Source organism: Bubalus bubalis, chromosome 20, assembly GCF_019923935.1.
Source record: "Bubalus bubalis isolate 160015118507 breed Murrah chromosome 20, NDDB_SH_1, whole genome shotgun sequence".
Taxonomy (NCBI): domain Eukaryota; kingdom Metazoa; phylum Chordata; class Mammalia; order Artiodactyla; family Bovidae; genus Bubalus; species Bubalus bubalis.
In genome coordinates this window covers 68,282,898-68,296,151 of record NC_059176.1, presented here as the reverse complement: position 1 = coordinate 68,296,151, position 13,254 = coordinate 68,282,898, and the positions used below count along the sequence as shown (strand labels likewise).

General features: G+C 49.2%; 5 non-coding genes across 5 annotated transcripts; all 5 read left to right on the top strand.

Annotated features, from left to right (window-relative positions):
- The first annotated feature begins 113 nt into the window (after window positions 1–113).
- Window positions 114–205, top strand: LOC112580968. Its single transcript, XR_003105424.1, has one exon. It is a non-coding gene; the product is annotated as a small nucleolar RNA SNORD116 (small nucleolar RNA).
- A 2,726-nt stretch (window positions 206–2,931) lies between these two features.
- Window positions 2,932–3,023, top strand: LOC112580967. Its single transcript, XR_003105423.1, has one exon. It is a non-coding gene; the product is annotated as a small nucleolar RNA SNORD116 (small nucleolar RNA).
- A 2,424-nt stretch (window positions 3,024–5,447) lies between these two features.
- On the top strand, window positions 5,448–5,536 carry LOC112580976. The gene has a single exon (XR_003105431.1). It is a non-coding gene; the product is annotated as a small nucleolar RNA SNORD116 (small nucleolar RNA).
- Window positions 5,537–8,680: 3,144 nt separating this feature from the next.
- On the top strand, window positions 8,681–8,771 carry LOC112580971. The gene has a single exon (XR_003105427.1). It is a non-coding gene; the product is annotated as a small nucleolar RNA SNORD116 (small nucleolar RNA).
- Window positions 8,772–11,150: 2,379 nt separating this feature from the next.
- Window positions 11,151–11,245, top strand: LOC112580973. The gene has a single exon (XR_003105429.1). It is a non-coding gene; the product is annotated as a small nucleolar RNA SNORD116 (small nucleolar RNA).
- The last annotated feature ends 2,009 nt before the right edge of the window (window positions 11,246–13,254 follow it).

Sequence of the window (13,254 nt, the reverse complement as noted above, 5' to 3'; positions counted from 1 at the left end):
TGCCCTATGGCTGCAATCTGCACAGTCCTGAATGCTGACCTGATCAAGCTCACTGACCTTCCTGGGATGGAGGTGGTGACTTTGCTCATGCAGCACCTAGAGCACACGTGCTTGGATCGATGATGACTCCCACAAATGCATTCCTTGGAAATCTGAACAAAATGAGTGAGCCACCCCTACCGTCTCCTCATCGGAACTGAGGTCCAGCACGTGGCTGCCAGAGGGATTGAAGGGCCAGGGTCACATTCATTTGCTCCCTGGGATGTGAGCAGCCACAGTGTGCAAGCCGAGGGTGACGGCCTTATGATGTGGAGGTGAGCCATGGAGGAAAGGGGCTGCATCTCCCATGTTTGGGTTATGACTGGGGACCACAAATTGTCTCTCTTTGCACGAGCTATCCAGGTCTTTTGTCTCCTGGTGTGGATGAGAGTGAGGATAGCAGAGGAAGCAGAAGCCATTTGAGAGCATCTGGGCTGCCACTGAGTTTGTCAGGCCTCCGTGTGCCCACTGCCTGGTCCCTGGCGGATAGCACAGAGTTTTCACTCAGGGTCAGAACAGGAGTTGTGGCCTTGGCCAGGCTTCTGTGTCATGTTCTTCTGGGGATGGATTGCTACATAGTTTTCTCCTGATATTGAGAGATCAGTGAGCAGAGTGTCCAGGAGGTGGGCCAAGTTGAGGGCCCCTTGTCTGATTGTTTCTTTGGGTGGTGTGCATGGGCGCTGGTGTTGGGAGGCTGAGCCTGGAAATTACATTAGGATGTTTCTGTGGATAAAATCCTGTTTCAAAGGAGGACTAGCACATTGCCCTGAGGTGGGTGGATGCCGAGGGAGAGCAAATTTCGGAGATCTTGAAATGCCCCTCGAATGGTGGTGGAACCCATAGGTGGATGGATGCATGGATGGATCGGCAAGTCAGTCCGGTTCCCTGAAGTCTGGGTTGCCTTCATATACAGTTGGAGTGAGTGTGGGGAAGGATCACAGCGGCAGATTCATAGGTTCAAGGACCATCTCCCATCATTGACCTCCCATCAGTTGACCTCTTCTATCATTGGTTTCCTTTGTGACAGGCTTCCAGAGCCAGTAGTGGTTCCCAACATAGCATTGTATCTTGTCCTGACCTGGGGGCCAAGTATGAACTATCCATTCCATGGAATTCTCCAGGCCAAAACACTGGAGTGGATAGCCTTTCCCTTCTCCAGGGGATTTTCCCAACCCCGGGATTGAACCCAGGTCTCCCATATTGCCAGCAGATTCTTTACCATCTGAGCCACCTGGGAAGCCCAAGAATACTGTAGTGGATAGCTTATCCCTTCTCCAGTGGATCTTCCCAACCCAGGAATCAAATGACGGTCTCCTAAATTGCAGGCAGATTCTTTACCAACTGAGCTGTCAGGGAGGCCAAGTATGAGGTAGAAGGGATATTTTCTCTCCATCCTGCCACATTCTCCCTGTGTGCATGGGGTGATGCTGTGCCTCAGGACATCTCAGTGTCATTTCTATACCCAACCCACCTATCCTTGCACAAGTTTAGTAGCTCTTCCTCAAACTCAGGGTAGGACCCCATGGAAACAGGAGTCAGATGCTCCTGTGAGCGTCTGCAGTTGTAAGGGCAGGGGAATCTATCTGGTGTGAGGCTCATTTTGTTGTACAGTCTGCTGATTCAGTGAGGCTGTGCTCTCCTGCATGCATGGCCTCTGGCCAGAGATGTCATGTGGGTTCAATCATCTCGCCTCTTTACTGGTTTGTGTCATGACCTGGCTGGTGGTGTCAGAATGGTCGTGGACGACCTGAGTCTTGTGCTGTGTGTGGGTTCACAGCAATTATGTTACTGCCTTAACAGAGAGCAAGGTAGCATGGCAAGTGACCCAGTTGCTGTAAAGGGTGGAGCCCCAGCATCTTTGCACTTCAGGAAGTCTCCGATGGCCTGCATCTTTTCGTGTTGCCTAAGGAAGGCCTTCTAGCAAGGTTTTTGGCCAGGAAGCAAAGCATGCTTGTGTGTCAACTGGACTAAGCGTAGATGTCCCTCAGGGCCCCTTTGTTGCAGGGCTGAAAGAGACATTTTTCGTGAATGTGTTCCCTTTCAGGGAAGGGTCTTATTGTTGTGGAAGCCCTCAGGTACCTTTTATCCTTCCCTGTGCTGGGCAGTCCATTGTGAGCAGAGTATGTGCCAGGACCAGGTGTGTTTCCCTGTAAGGGCAATGGCTGTTAGGCCAAGGGGCCCCAGTTCCCTGAGGGTGTGTCAGGGGTTCACAGAGGACATCCTTAAGCTGTGTTGGCTGGGATGGCATGAAGAGCAGAATTGCAGGGCCCAAGACCAGGGAGTTGGCAGATTGGCAGCCTTTGTCCTTCAGGCCCCTTGACTCTGAAGGTATCTGTACACCAATGCATCCTATTTGACGACTGACACACCAGTCCGAGGTGTACCAATTGAATGGTAGATGCAAGAATGAGGGCAGCACTTCTGGAGGCCTTGCCTCTTTCCCCAGTATGGCTATTGCTCTTCCTCATGCATGTGTGTGTTTTCTCACCCCAAGCCAGTGGCCTTGAGTGGCCCGGGATGGAAGACTGTTCGCAACAGAGAACCTGTCGCATATTCCATAACAACTGTCCTGGCAAGACGAGGCATGTGAGCCCCCAGGGACTTCTGGGCAATTGGCCCTTCGATCTACAGGTGGATCACCCATGGCGGTAAGCAGCCCTTCTTCGAGGAAACCTAGCAGTTTGGCCCCAAGGATTTGGGCATGGGATCCGTGCCCCCACCTTCTGGGGTTTCCCTGGGGCATGCAAAGTCCCAGGGCCCAAGGCTTGGCTGTAGTTCCTGCCCCATGGCTGCAATCTGCACAGTCCTGAATGCTGACCTGATCAAGCTCACTGACCTTCCTGGGATGGAGGTGGTGACTTTGCTCATGCAGCACCTAGAGCACACGTGCTTGGATCGATGATGACTCCCACAAATGCATTCCTTGGAAATCTGAACAAAATGAGTGAGCCACCCCTACCGTCTCCTCATCGGAACTGAGGTCCAGCACGTGGCTGCCAGAGGGATCGAAGGGCCAGGGTCACATTCATTTGCTCCCTGGGATGTGAGCAGCCACAGTGTGCAAGCCGAGGGTGACGGCCTTATGATGTGGAGGTGAGCCATGGAGGAAAGGGGCTGCATCTCCCATGTTTGGGTTATGACTGGGGACCACAAATTGTCTCTCTTTGCACGAGCTATCCAGGTCTTTTGTCTCCTGGTGTGGATGAGAGTGAGGATAGCAGAGGAAGCAGAAGCCATTTGAGAGCATCTGGGCTGCCACTGAGTTTGTCAGGCCTCCGTGTGCCCACTGCCTGGTCCCTGGCGGATAGCACAGAGTTTTCACTCAGGGTCAGAACAGGAGTTGTGGCCTTGGCCAGGCTTCTGTGTCATGTTCTTCTGGGGATGGATTGCTACATAGTTTTCTCCTGATATTGAGAGATCAGTGAGCAGAGTGTCCAGGAGGTGGGCCAAGTTGAGGGCCCCTTGTCTGATTGTTTCTTTGGGTGGTGTGCATGGGCGCTGGTGTTGGGAGGCTGAGCCTGGAAATTACATTAGGATGTTTCTGTGGATAAAATCCTGTTTCAAAGGAGGACTAGCACATTGCCCTGAGGTGGGTGGATGCCGAGGGAGAGCAAATTTCGGAGATCTTGAAATGCCCCTCGAATGGTGGTGGAACCCATAGGTGGATGGATGCATGGATGGATCGGCAAGTCAGTCCGGTTCCCTGAAGTCTGGGTTGCCTTCATATACAGTTGGAGTGAGTGTGGGGAAGGATCACAGTGGCAATTCATACGTTCATGGACCCATTGAACACTTGGCCTCTCCCATGGGTCACTTTCCTTTGCAGAAGATGTGTAGAGCCTTCAGTTCTTGCCATCATTACATTGTGTCTTGTTTTTTCTGGGGGCCAATATGAAGCACAGGGGATATTTCCTGTCCACCTCGCCATGTTCTCACCATGTGCCTGGCATAAAGATGTGCCTCCTGACCTCCCAGCAGTGTTTCTATAGCCATCCCTCCTATTTTTTTCTGAATTAAGGAGCTTTTCCTGGCAATCCATGGGCAGAACCCTGTGAAAACACGGGAGTTGGCTGTCCCCATGAGCAGCTGCAGTATTAACGGGAGGAGAGGCTATCTGGCGTGGGGCTCATTTTGTTTTGTTGCCTGCTGGTACAGCAATGCATTGCTCTCCTCCTTGCTTGATCTCTGGCCAGTGATGTCATGTGCGCCCAGTTGTTGCGCCTGTTTACTGAGTTCTGTCATATTATGGCTGGTGGTGTCAGGATGGTCATGGACAAACTAAGTCTTGTGTCTGGGTTCACAGCAGTGATGTTACTGGCTTACAAAGAGCAAGGCAGCATGGCAAATGACCTAGTTGCTGTTAGTGGAGCCCTGGCATCTTTGTGTTCTGAAATGGTTCAATGGCCTATAACTTTTCATGTTGTCCAAGGAAGAGCCTGTGGTATTGCTTTGAGCCAGGAAACAAATATGCTCATGTGTCAACTGGGCTGAGTGCAGGTATCCAGTGAGGCCCCTTTGTCATGGGACTTAAATTGCCATTTTTCATCAATAGGCTCCTTGTCGAAGAAGGGCCTTATTTTCTTGGAAACCATCAGAAACTTTTTTCCTTTCCCACGCTGGCATGCTCTTTGTGAACAGACTAGGTGCCTAGAGTGGGTGTGTTTCTCTGGAATAGCAGTGGCTATTAGACCAAGGGGTCTCTGTTCCCCTGAGGGCATCTTGGGGATTCATGGAGGACATCCTTAAGCAGTATTGTTGGGGATGGCATGGGGAGAGGAATTGCAGGGCCCAAGACCAGCGAGTTGGCAGATTGTTGCTGTTTGTCCTGATAGCCCCTTGAATCTGAAGCAATCCACATGCCAACACATTCATGTTTGGCTTCTGACATACCAGATTGAGGTGCAGCAATTGAATGGTAGATGCAAGTATGAGGGCAATGCTCCTGGGGGCCTTGCCTCTTTCCCCCGTATGCCTGTCTCTCTTCCTCATGCTTGCATGTATTTCCTTGCCTCAAGCCAGATTTAGTGGCCCAGGATGGAAGACCATTGGCATCGGAGACCCATCACATATTCCATGACTCCCAGCCTGGAAAGTCGAGACCTACGAGCCGCCACGGGCCACTGGACACGCAGCCCTTGGTGCTACAGGTGGAACACCAATGGCTGTAAGTGGCCTTCTTCACATAAACCTGGTGGTTTGGCCATAAGGCTCTGGATGTGGTGTCTGTTTTTTCACCTTTGTACTTTCCCTGGGGCACGCAAGGTCCCATGGACCACAGGCTTAGCTGTAGTTCCTGCCTCTTGGCTGGGATCTGTGCAGTTCCAACTGCTGATGTGATTGAGATTGCTGGCCTTCCAAGGGCCTGGAGGTCCTGACTTTGCTCATTCAGCATCTGAGCACATGCACTTAGATGGATGATGATTCCCACAAAGGCAGTCTTGAAAATTGGACAAAATGAGTTATCAATCCTTATCATGTCTCTTTGGAACTAAGATCCAGCATGTGGCTCCCAGAGGGATGGAATGGCCAGGGTCACATTGCCTTTGCTCCCTAGGGCATCAACGGCAACAGCATGGAAGCTGAGCGTGACAACCTTGTGGTGTGTAGGTGAGCCATGGGGAAAAGGGCCTGCATCTCCCATCCTCAGGGGATGGCTGGAGACCATGTATTGTCTCTGGTTGCATGAGACTATCCAGAGCTGTTGTCTTTTGCTGTGGGTGAAAGTGCCATGGCAGAGAAAGTGAAAGCCATTTGTGGGCCTCTGGGCTGACATTGAGTTCATCAGGCCTCTGTCTGCCTATTGCCTAGTCCCCTGGAGAAAACAAATTGTTTTTGTTCAGATTCAGAACAGGAGTTGTGGCCTCAGCCAGACTTCTCTTTCATGTTCTCCTGGGGAATAGGATGCTACGTAGTTTTCTCCTGATATTTGAAGAAGTAAATGAGCATAGTGTCCAGGAGTTTGGGCAAGCTGATGGACCCTTCTTGTATTGTTTCTTTCGTTTCGTGTGTGAGTGTGCACTGGTGTTAGGAGGCTGAATCTGGAAGGAGCCTTAGTGCCTTTCCAAGGAGATCAGAATCCTATGTTGATGGGAAGGTCCAGCATGTTTTCCTGATGCAGGTGGATGGCAGGAAGTGAGGAAAGCTTGGACAGCAGGAAATATGCCCAGAATGGTGGTTGAACCCATGGGTGAGTAAGCAGGTGGATGGATAAGTTTTTCAGTCAGGTTTCATGGACTTCTTTGGTTTCCTTCAGGTGCATTTGGAGCGAAGGACAACAGTGGCAGATTTATGGACCATCCAACAGTTTTCCTCTCCCATAATCAGTTTCCTCTGTGGCGGAGCTCCAGATCCACAAGTGGTTGGTATCGTGTCCTGTCTTGTCCTGGTGGCCAATTATGAGGCAAAGGGGATGTTTTCTGTCCATCTCTCCATGTTCTCCTTGTGTGCATGGCATAAGGTGTGCCTCAGGATATCCACGTGTTATCTCTATATCCAGCCCACCTATCCTTTCCCAAGTTTAGGAGTTTTTCCTGGAATTCAGTGGGCTGGACCCAGTGAAAACAGAGGAGTCAGTTGCCCACATAAGTGGGTGCTGTCTTAAGGACAGGAGAGGCTTTCTGTCACAGGGGTCTTTTTGTTTTGTGTCCTGCTGGTGCAGCAACACTGTGGTCTCTTGTGTTCCTAGCCTCAAGCCAGAGACATCATCGTGGGTTCAGCAGCTGCAGCTGTTTCTGGATTCTGTCATGGCATGGCTTGTGCTGTCAGGATGGTCATGGATCACCTGGGTCTTGTGTTGTCTCTGAGGCCACTGTAGTGACGTTTTACTGCCTTAAAAAGTGCAATACATCACGATGAGTAACTTAAGTGCTGTAAAAAGGGTGGAGTGCCACATCTTTGCATTTCAGAATAGTTCCAATGGCCTGTAGCTTTTTGTGTTTTTCAAGCTAAACGCTTGTAGCATGGCTGTAGTCCGGGAAACAAGCACACTTGTGTGCCACCCAGATTGTTCACAGCTGTACTGTGGAGCCCCTTTGTTGCACAGCCCAAGAACTAGTTTCATGGATAATCTCCCTGTCAAAGGAGGGTCTTATTCTTATGCAAGCTCTTAGATACCTTTGTTCCTTCCCTGTGGTAGTGAGACCATTTTGAGCAGAGTAGGTACCAAGAGTGTGTTTTCCTGGAGGGACAGTGGTAGTTCAGACAAGGTGGCCTCCTTCCCCTGAGGGTGAGTTGGGGTTTCTTAGAGGTTATCTTTACATTGGGTGAAAAAGTTGGCTTAAAGCTCAACATTCAGAAAACGAAGATCATGGCATCTGGTCCCATCACTTCATGGGAAATAGATGGGGAAACAGTGGAAACAGTGTCAAACTTTATTTTTTTGGGCTCCAAAATCACTGAAGATGGTGACTGCAGCCATGAAATTAAAAAATGCTTACTCCTTGAAAGAAAAGTTATGACCAACCTAGATAGCATATTGAAAAGCAGAGACATTACTTTGCCAACAAGGGTCCGTTTAGTCAAGGCTGTGGTTTTTCCTGTGGTCATGTATGGATGTGAGAGTTGGACTGTGAAGAAAGCTGAGCGCTGAAGAATTGATGCTTTTGAACTGTGGTGTTGGTGAAGACTCTTGAGAGTCCCTTGGACTGCAAGGAGATCCAACCAGTCCATTCTGAAGGAGATGAGCCCTGGGATTTCTTTGGAAGGACTGATGCTAAAGCTGAAATTCCAGTACTTTGGCCACCTCATGTGAAGAGTTGACTCATTGGAAAAGAATCTGATGCTGGGAGAGACTGGGGGCAGGAGGAGAAGGGGACGACAGAGGATGAGATGGCTGGATGGCATCACCGACTCGATGGACATGAGTCTGGGTGAACTCTGGGAGTTGGTGATGGACAGGGAGGCCTGGCGTGCTGCGATTCATGGGGTTGCAAAGAGTCGGACACGACTGAGCGACTGAACTGAACTGATCTTTACATTGTGTTGTCAGTGATAATAAGAGAAGTGGATTAGCACAGTTTGAGACCAGTGAGTTGACAGAACATCGGCACTTCATCCTGCTGGCCCCTTGACACTGAATTTTCCCTGTGGCAATGCACCTATTTTTGGCTTCTGACACACCAAACAGAGTTGCAGCAATTGAGTCATAGATGCAGTATGAATCTCAACTCTCCTGTGAGCATTGCCTCTGTCTGCTATGTGCCTGTTGCTATTCCTCATGCCTGCAGATATTTTCTTGCCTCAAGTTAATTTGAGTCACCAACTTGGAATACCATTGCAACAGGTGACCTTTTGCATATTCTGTGACACTTGGCTTGGGGAGATGAGGCTAGGTGAAATTAGTGATCCCCCATATCTGAGTGGACATGCAGCCCATGGGTTTACGGGTGGAACACCCATGGTTGTAAGTGGCAGTTCTTTCCCAAAACCTAGTGGTTTGTCTACAGGCCTCTGGGTGCCAGGGTTACACCGTTACCTTCTGTGCTTCCTCTCTGGCATTCAAAGTCCCATGGCCTGAGGCTTGACTACAGTTCCTACCCTTGTCTTGGTTCTGGGCGGTTCCAAATGCTGATGTGATTCAGCTCACCTACAGTCCTAAGGTAGAAGCCACATCTTTCCACATGCAGTGTCTGAGCACATGATAGGATTGTGTTGACTCCCACAAATGCATTCCTTGGGAATCTGAACAAAATGAGTGAGCAGTCCTTGTGGTCTTCTCATTGGAATTAAGTTCCAGCCTGTGATTCCCACAGGTAAAATAGAATGCCATCTTGCATTTTGCTTCCTTGTGTTTCAGCAGCTTCACTGTGTAAGTTGAGGGTGACAGCCTTCTCATGGGAAGAGGAGCCACTGGGAAAGGAGCCTGGGACTCCCATCCTCCTTGGATGGCTACGGACAACATGTCTGGTCTTGGTTTATGAGCCCAGTCAGGATTGTGGTCTCCTGCTGCGGGTGAGAGTGAGATAGCAGAGGATGCAGGATTTGTTTGAGAGCCTCTGGGCTGCCACTGTGTTCATGCCTCCACTCAGTTGTTGCCTTGTCTCTTGGAGGAAACCATAATCTTTACACTCAGAGTCAGACCAGGAGTCCTTGCCTAGGGTGGTCTTCTATGTCATGTTCTACTGGAGAGAAAGGACACAGAGTAGGTTTCTCCTGATGATTGGAGGACATCAGTCACTGTCCCCAGCACGTTGTCCAAGCCTATGTCCCCTTTTTGGATTGTGTCCCCCTTGTATGTGAGTGAACATGAGTGTTGGGAGGGTGGGCCTGGAAAATGTTTTGAGGTAATAAATATTCTGTGTTAATGGGAGAGTCTGGCACATTGGCTCTGAGGCAGGTGTATTTTGGGGCAATTGAAAGATGAGAGGGTGGTTAATGTGTGTGGAATGGTTGGTGAACCCATGGATGGATTGGTGAGTGGAGGTATCAGCGAGTCTAGAGTGCTCCCTGAACTCTTTGGGTTGCCTTCAGTGCATTTGTAGTCAGTGTCTAGAAAGCCTGGGGAAACAGATTCAGGGACTATCCCCTATTTGGCCTCTCTTTGATTAACTTCCTTCACTTTGTATCTCCATGGTGGTGAGTGTTTGTTGTTGTAGTATTGTATCATGTCTTGGCCTGGGTGCTGATTATGAGGCATGAGGTGTGTATTTTCTCCCCGTCTGGCTACATTTTCTCTGTGTTGACCTTGTGAAGTTGTTCCTCAGGCCATCCTAAATTTTTTTTATACCCAGCCCTCCTAGCCTTCCCTGAAGGTTAGAGTTCTTCCCAGAGGTCATTGGGCAGGACCTTGTAGGAACAGGGAGTTGGCTGTTAAGGAGAGATTGCAGGTTTAAGGGCAGGAGAGGCTGTCTGGGGGATGGGTCATCTTGACATGCCACCAGCTGGTGCAGCGAGCTCATTATCTCTAGCGTGCCTGGCCTCAGTCCAGAGAATCAGTGAGGATTGTGGTCACAACTGTTTGTTGGGTTTTCTCATGGCATGGCTGTGGGTGTCACATTGTTCCTGTAGGACCTGGGTCTCAGTATATCTCTGAATGTGGCTGTGATATTCCTTGCTAAAGAAATTTCAAAGCCTCATGGTGAGTGTCCCAGTTGATGTAAAGTGTCTAGCTCTGTAACTTTGGGTTTTGGAGTAGCTTTGCATGTTTTCCAGGTTAAGGGCCTCTGTCTTGGCTGTAGGCCAGGAAGTAAGTGCACTCTTGAGTCCCCCAGAGTCAGTGCAGGTGTGCCTCAGGAACTCTTTCTTGTGGGGCCCAAGGAGCCACTTCTCATTGTGGACCTCACTTTCAGACAAGTACCATTTTCTCATGTAAGCTCCCAGTTTCCTTGTTACCCTATTGGCAGGTCCATTGTGAGCAAAGTAGGTGCCAAGATTGAGTGTTTTCCCGGAGTGTCAGTGGCTGTTAGGTTGGCAGGGTAGGCCCAGTTTTCCTGGGTATGTCAAGAGGTTCAAGAATTACACCTTTAAGCTGTGTCAGCAGGCATGGTATTCAGGAGTGGAATTGGAGGGCCCAGAACCAGGGATGTTATAGACCAGTGGCTTTCTTTGGCCTGATAGTTATCCACTCTGAAAGTGTCCTTGCCCCAGTGCATTCACATTTGACTCCTGCCACACAGACTAGGGGCAGGATATAAAACAGAGGCAAAATAGAGCCCAGTATTCCAGGTGGCACTGCCCCTTTTTCCTGTGCACCTATGCATGTTCTTCAAGTGTATATGTAAATTCTTGCTTCAACTCAGGTGGAGTCCCCAGGGATCAAAACCATCGGTGTGGTATCCTTCCCATATTCCATGACATCAGGCCAGGTGAGGTCAGGCAAGGGAGCCCCTGGAGGCATGTTGGCATACAGCCCATTGAGTAATGGTGGAATGCCCATGGTGGTAAGTGACACTTCTTTATGGGAACCTAGTGGTTTGGCCTGGACCTCTGTGAGCTGGGGCTGCACCCTCAGATTCTGGGCTTTTCCCTGGGACATGCGAGCTCTGATGGCCTGAGGCTTGACTGCACTACCTTTCCCATGACTGGGCTCTGATGGGTCCTGAATGCTGATGTGATTGAGTTCCCTGGCCATCTCAGGGTGGAGGCCATAGGTCCAGAATTCTGAGCACATGCTTAAACTGATGATGACTCCAAAAAAGGGCATACCTTGGAAATCTAAATAAAATGAGTGTGAAAAGCCTCTACTGTCTCCTCATCAGAACTGGGGTCCTGAATGTGGCTCCCACAGGGAACGTAGACAGGGTGTCACATTTCATTTTCCCCCTTGGCCATCAGGAGCTACTTTGTGCAAGTTGAGGGTGATGACTTTCTTGTGGGGAGAGAAGCCTTTGGGAAAAGGTCTGGGACTCCATCCCTGGGGGATGACTAGGGACAGTATGTTATCCCTGGATGCATGAGGCTAGCCAGAGCTGTGTTGTTCTTCTACAGGCGGGAGTGCAGGTGGTAAAGGAAGTGGGAGCCTTTTAGGGCCTCTGGCCTGCCATTGAATTCTTCAGGCCTTTGCCAGGTCCCTGGAGGGCACCTAAGTCTTTACACACAGGGTCAGAGCAGGAGCCCTGCTTCTCTGTCATGTTCTATGAGGAGATAGGATGAATGTTAGAAGGTTCTTCCTGATGCTGTTAGGAAATCAACAGACCACCATCCCTGGGATGTGGGCCAAGCTGACAGCCCCACCTCAGATCGCATCCCCCTTGTGTGTGTGTCGCGGGGAGGGGTGGTCGAGGGGAGAGGGGACAGCCACTGGGCTTGAGACACTGGGCCTGGAAAATGTCTAACAGAATTTTTGAGTAAATAAAAATTCTGTGTAGAGGAGAGAGTCTGGCACTTTGCCCTGAGGTGGGCAGATACTAGGGACAGAGAATGGCAAAGAGAGTAAGAAATGCACTAGGAACTGTGCATGAACCCCTGGGTGAAATGCTTTGTGGATGAATTGGCAAGTCTGTAGGGTTCCTTGAACTCTATGGGTTGCCTTCAGGTGCATTTTGAGCCAGTTTCAGGAAGTACTGAGGGTGCAGGTTCATGTACCCATCCCCCAGTTGGCTTCTCCTTTGATTGACTTGCTTTGTGGTAGATCTTTGTGGCAGCAAGTTGTTGGCATCAAGGCATTGTATCATGTCTTGACATGGAGGCCAATTATGAGGCAGGGTGTTTGTTTTGTCCACATCTGGCCAGGTTCTCCCTGTGTTTACAATGTAAAGATATTCTTCAGGACATTACAGGGTCATTTCTATACGCAGCCCACCTAGCCTTCTCTGAGGTTTGTAGCTCTTCCTGGAGGTCATTAGTCTGGATCCTGTGGAAACAGGGGAGTCAGCTTCCAAGGAAAGGCTGTCTGGTATGGGGGTCATTTTGTCATGCCACCGGCTGGTGCATCAAACCTATGGTCCCTGAAATGCCTCAGGCCACAGAAGTCATGGTGGATTCAGAGCTTGCAGCTGTTTGCTGGGTTATGTTGTGGAATGGCTGTGGGTGTCACATTGGTCCTTGAGGACCTGGGTCTCATGGTGTTGCTGGGGTTGGCAGTGATATTCTTGGTTTATGAATTTGCAAGGTTCTGTAGTTTTGGTGGCTGTAGATGTCACCATGGTCCTAGAAGACCTCTTGGTTTGCTTAAGCATGGGCACTGATGGGACAGGCTTTTGAAACTACAAGGCCCCACATCAATTTACTCAGTTGTTTTAGGTGTCTTGCCTTACAACTTTGGGCACTGGATAGGCTCAGTTTCCTTTCTGTCTCTGTGTGGTCCAAGTGAAGGACTTTTATCTTTGCCTTAGGCTCAGAAGCAATCTTGTTCTAAGTACTTACTTACCTAGCTAATGTAGCTGTCCCCAGGTTGTGTATAGACTTTGTATGGTATATCATTGTACATTTTCTTTTCTTTTCTTTTATGTGGCTCATTGGACATTTTTATTTTAGCTCTGTAAATCAGGATTATGAATTTTTTCGTATTTATTCATCTTTTTATTTTCCTACTTGTTTTCTTCACTTTTTGTCATATGTGTTATATTGTGATATAGTTGCCATAGTTTTCAGTCAAGTGCTTTATAATAAGTTTTCAGAGCCCTCCTTTCTCATTTTTAAGTGGTGTGCTGCAAGAATTAAAAAAAAACTCTTTGTATCGATGTATCTTTTATTGACCCTTATTTGTGTTGTATGTGACCTTATAATATCACAGTTCATTTTTTTTTCTCTAGTTATTATAGTTGTTTAATTGACCTT